The sequence below is a fragment of the Paramormyrops kingsleyae genome, unplaced genomic scaffold, assembly GCF_048594095.1.
Source record: "Paramormyrops kingsleyae isolate MSU_618 unplaced genomic scaffold, PKINGS_0.4 ups38, whole genome shotgun sequence".
Taxonomy (NCBI): Eukaryota; Metazoa; Chordata; class Actinopteri; order Osteoglossiformes; family Mormyridae; genus Paramormyrops; species Paramormyrops kingsleyae.
The window spans coordinates 448,902-454,901 of NW_027325976.1; positions in this window are offsets into that span (position 1 = coordinate 448,902).

Below are 6,000 nucleotides of genomic sequence, written 5' to 3' on the forward strand. Positions count from 1 at the left end.
AGAACTTAAAGAGGCTCTGGACTCCATGAGCCCTGGGAAGTCTCCAGGGCCCGATGGCCTCCCTCCTGAACTTCTTTCTGCCTTCTGGAAGCAGCTCTCTACCCCGCTCTTCCACATGCTGAATTCTGCTATTTCTGCCTCCCATCTCCATCCTTCTCTTAATCAGTCCTTGATGACTTTGTTGCTCAAACAGGGTAAGGACCCCTCAGATTGCTCCAGCTATCACCCATTGTCCCTGATGAATTCAGACATCAAACTGTTTGCCAAGGTGCTTGCCCGTCGACTGCAGGCGGTGATTTCCAAATTGATTCACCCGGACCAAACTGGCTTTATTAAATCCCGTCATGCGGCCGACAACATCCGTCGCCTGCTGCATGTACTTCACGCTGCTCCTTCCTTTCCCTTCCCTGCTGCCCTTCTCTCTCTAGACGCAGAGAAGGCTTTTGATATACATGTCTTGAACATTGGAGGCCGCCCCATCTCTTCCTCGCCGGGTATCTCCACCCTGGGTGACATTTTTGACAGCTCTGGTCTCAAATCATTCCAGTCTCTTATGGTCACATTTAATCTTCCCTCTTCCTCATTTTTTTCTACCTCCAGCTAAGGTCCATGCTTAGGGCCTGTAATATCTCTTTTTCCTCGCCTCTTCTGCTTCACCCGCTGTGCAGATTTGCTCTGTCCTTTTCCCCCGTTTCTAAACCCGTGTCCAGTCTCTATTCCCTCCTAGAAGCAGAGAAGGCTTTTGATAGGATGAATTGGTCATTTTTGTGGAGAGTCTTGCATAGAATGGGCTTTGGCCCTTATTTTAGCAACCTTGTCCAGACTCTTTACTCCTCCCCCTCTTCTGTCCTTTTGACCAATGCCAACATCTCTCCTCCTTTTCGGCTTCTTCAGGGGGCCAGGCAGGGCTGTCCCCTCTCCCCCCTGCTCTTTAATCTGTCGTTGGAGCCTCTGGCTGCTGCCCTCCGCCACTCAGACCTTATTTCCCCCATCCTAGTGAAAGGTGTCCCTCAGTCAGTTTCTTTATACGCTGATGATTTGCTCTTCTACCTTGGCAACGCTCCTGTAGATCTTCCTCATGTCCTTAACCTATTTCAAACATGTGAATCCCTGTCTGGCTATAAGATTAATTGGGCAAAATCCTCTCTCCTTCCATTGAATCCTGCCTGCCACACCTCTTCACTTCCTCCTTCTATTCCCCAGGCGAGGTCTTTCAGATACCTGGGGCTGGACATCTATCCGTCAGTCCCAGAGCTCACAGCTGCTGGCTTCCGCCGCGTTCTCGAGAGCATTAAAGCCTCAATCTCCTCGTGGTCTTCTCTTCCCCTTTCATTTCGGGCTAGGCTGGCCGTTATTAAGATGAACGTGCTCCCGAGAATTAATTTTATTAGTTCCATGCTTCCTCTCTCCCCTCCACCTGGGTACTGGGCCTCTGTCAAGTCTGCTATTTCCACATTTCTTTGGGATGGCAAGAGACCCTCCGTCAGACACTCTACCCTAATCCGCGACCGGTTGGATGGGGGTGTCTCTCTCCCGGACTTCGAATTTTACCACCTTGCTTTTACCCTGAGGCCGGTTTGGAGCTGGATCAGTCCTCCCCAACATCCACCCGCCTGGCTTCCTATCGAAGCAGAATATGCTCTCCCCCATCGTCTAGCCTCGCTTCCTTTCCTCCCTGCTGAATTAAAATCCATCTCTGCCTCAGCCGGTCCGATTATCTCTCAGGCGCTTCGCACCTGGAGAAGGGTTGAGAAATTGTTGGGCCCCTTCCCATAATGGCATCCCAGCGTTCCGTTGCTCCACAATCCTGTCTTGAACATTGGAGGCCGCCCCATCTCTTCCTCGCCGTGGTCTCAGTCGGGTATCTCCACCCTGGGTGACATTTTTGACAGCTCTGGTCTCAAATCGTTCCAGTCCCTTAAGGTCACATTTAATCTTCCCTCTTCCTCATTTTTTTCTACCTCCAGCTAAGGTCCATGCTTAGGGCCTGTAATATCTTTTTCCTCGCCTCTTCCGCTTCACCCGCTGTGCAGATTTGCTCTGTCCTTTTCCCCCGTTTCTAAGCCCGTGTCCAGTCTCTATTCCCTCCTCCGCAGATCCTCTCATAAACCTCTCCCCATAATTTCTGTCTGGCAGAGGGAGCTCTCTCACACCCCTGTCCTATCTTGGAGTGTTATTTTTCATAATATTAAAAACTGCTCTAAAAATCCCAATCACCAGCAAACACAATTTAAGTTTGTTCACCGATTATACCCCACTCCCCGGAAACGCCATCTCATGGGCTTAGAGCCTGACCCCTTATGTCACCTCTGTCCCCTTCAGGTCCCTGGTACCTTTCTTCATATGTTCTGGGACTGTCCTCCAGCGGCTGCTCTTTGGGATTATGTGGCCAGATCTCTCTCTTCAGTTCTTTCCTCTCCCATCCCTCTGTCTCCCGTGGTCCTTCTTCTCCTGGACTTCTCTTCTCTCTCTCTATCTCGCTTCCAGCGGAGGCTCCTGATGTCTGCCTCGTTAGCGGCTAAGCTGTTATTAGCCTCTCGTTGGAAGTCTCCTGATCGTGCCATTCCCACTGTCTGGAAGTCCACCTTTCTTGATCTGCTTCTGCTGGAACTCTCTGCGGCCCGGATTAACAATTCGTCTGCTTCTACGATCCAGAGCTGGCTCCGTGACGTGCAGCTGGTAGAGGACTGGCTGCGGGTCACGTCCTGAAGCTGTATTCCTTTTTTTTTTTACTGATTTAAGTATGTTATCTCTTTTCTCCTCAGTTTTTAGCTGCGCCCTTCGGGGCTGGGTGTGCCGGTGACCATTGTTGGTCTCCTTTGAGGTGCTGTCTCAGGGTGTATTGAGGGGTGGGGTGGGGGTCGAATATGTTTTGTTCTCTTCTGTCTTGTTCTTTGTAAAAAAAAAAAATAGCTATGTATGGGCTAATCTCTTTTGTATTTAAGTTCAATCAATCAAATCTGGTCAATAAATGATAATTATGCTTAATAATTTAATGTGTTTATATCATGCTATATCATGTTTATTTTATATCATAAAATTTAAATGTTCATTTGTCCTGCCTGTCATATGTGTCTTAAATAAATCAGTGTGATTTTTTTACTGTGATTATTGTCTATTGGCTTTTTATTCTTAACCCAGAGGGATTTTAATATTTATTATTGTCTATTATTGTTTGTCTGGTGTGTGTGTGTGTACAGTAACGTGGTTTATGAAAACACTTAAAGAGCCAATCATAATGCATTCTTCAGTTACATATGTGTATAAAACCTAACTGTGTGGTCCAACCTCCAGTAGAGTTAACAGGAGTCCCATGTTCAGTAAAAGAACGGAAATACTGGAAAGCATCTGACTGGGGATCTCTGATTATATGCATTACCAGTGTTGTATGGTGTTCTTCCCACAAAATACTGGAACCACCTCTTCCTTCTGGAATTTATACTCTGCTTCAGGAAAAGGTTAAACTGGTTGACATTAGTACTGCTGAAAAAGAACTGAAGAAATTTGTTATGGTGTTTGAAAGGTTGTACAGAAAGACGAACATCTCTTAATGTGCATTTGGTGACAAGTGTGAGAAACTGGGGTCCTTTGTGGACCACCTCAACTTTTTCCTTTGAATCTTTTAAAGGAGCTCTGTTGAAGTACTTTAATGGAAGCATGTATGTCCAAGATCAAAAGGTTCCTTAGGTGGAGGGATCTCACACATAAGGCTGACAAGTCAATGAAAAATGAATTGGTATATACTGTATACATATTCAGCAGTAGAACAATGTTACAATTGTACACTTCCAAGTACAGCCAATAGCATTTTAAATAAGACTGAAACAATTTCATTTTCACAAATTAGACTAAAGTGCCGCCAGAAGTGTACAGTTTTGTAGCACGTTTTTTAAAGCGTAATTAAATACATCTGTATCGACTCCCTTTAGGCTGGCCTCCCTGCAAAATCTATACAAGTGCAAAGTGTAACCTATTATTATTAGTATGATTACAATGTAGAAGTAGTATGATTACAATGTAGAAGTAAGCACATGAGAATTACAAACATATTCCAAACATACTGTATGAATTGAAAATGATGGAGGTCAAGAAAACTTTCTGAAAGAACTGCTCATTCAATTGCTTTGAAGGCAAATAAAAAGCCCCATTTGACCGCAAACGACCTCCAGGAGGATTTAGCAGACTCTGGAGTGGTGGTTCACCGTTCTACTGTGAAGCGGTACCTGAACAAATGTGACCTTCGTGGTAGAGTGCAGGAGAAAACCTTTCCTGTATCCTGGCCACACAATTCTGCATCTGAAGTTTGCAAAGGAACATCTAAACAAGCCTGATGCATTTTGGAAACAAGACCTGTGGACTGAAGAAGTCAAAATAGAACCTTTTGGCCACATACCGAATTCCAGGAAAAGAACACCTGTCCAACTATTAAGCATGGGGGTGGATCGATCATGCTTTGGGCTTGTGTTGCAGCCAGTGGCACAGAAAACATGTCATTGGTAGAGGGAAGAATGGATTTGAATAAATATCATGCAGCAAATTCCAGCAGCAAAAAGTTGAAGTTAAAAAGAGGATGGGTCCTACAATAAGATAATGATCTAAAACACACCTCAAAATCTACAATGGAATACCTCAAGGTGAAGGTTTTCCATGGCCCTCAGTCACCCGACCTAAGCATCACTGAAAATCTGTGGATACATCTCAAAAAAGCAGAGCATGCAAGACAACCCAAGAATCTTGCAGAATCAGAAGCCCTTTGCAAGGACGAATGGGAGAAAATCCCCCAAATAAGAACTGAAATATTGAAGGATTGAGTGTAGATGAAAAGCTAAGAACATCAAAGCATAATATTTGAGTGTAGTGCAAATATAACAAATTCATATCTTTTAAGTGCTGAACTGAACATATTTTTTGGCAAGAATTTACTTTAAAAGTTTGATTACTTAAGTGTTTTCTGGTGATCTGTATGTAGGCGGGGTTGTTCTGGTGAGGCTGGGTGTGGTCGGGGTCTGATGTGGGCGTGACACACACATAGAGAATGGATACATTTATATTATGCTAATTGCATGATTCTCTAATAGTCTTTTTCAGATGCCCACCAAGTACCAGAATGTTGTTTTATAATTAAAATACTGATAAAAGAATTAAAACTCAATATATTCAAGTATAATACGCTATAACATTTTATATGACTTGGAAAATGACAGAAAATAATTTTACAAATGAATGAATTAAAGTAAATACAGCCACTCTGAATATATACATGAAAAATGCACTGCGAAAAAACTTTTTTTTTTTTCCCCCTTGTCGTGTCCGGCAGTTTAGCAAGCAGGATGTTAGTCTGGGTGCCTTATTGTGCCAACACTTTTATTTTAACAAGTGGAGCTTCGGATTTAAGCTCCTCTTGTTACTTGAGGTATACTCTTTATTAATCATTTTTATGTCAATGCGCCACAAAGCCGGAGCTGACAGGGGGGGTTAGTGGGAAAGAGATAGAGAGAGAAAGTGAGAAAGGAGAGAAAGGGGTGAGAGACAGAGGAAGTAGAAAAATTAATAAATACATAATAAAAATAAAAATAAAATAAGGAGGGGGGTCAGAGAGAGAGAGAGACAGGGAAAGAGAAATAATACATAACAAACAGTAGAACAAAAAGGAAAGAGTAATAAGAGGACAGCTTCTGCATCTTGCTGCTTTACACCGTATCATCACACCAGCTGCTGTATCTGAAAGATAAGATCCAGGGACACACACAAACAGTATACACACAAAGAAACCAGTGGTACCATTATGACATGGGAATGTGCTTGTGCCAGTATCTGCTTCTGGAATTAAATACGTTAATACCAACGAAAGAAAATAAATATATATGCATAAGCAGACCACCAGGAACACTGTCTAAATATCGTCGTACCCGTATCTGCATCAGAGAGGAGGGAGTGGAAGCCACACACCAACTTTCACACACACTCTCACACACACACACACACACACACACACACCCA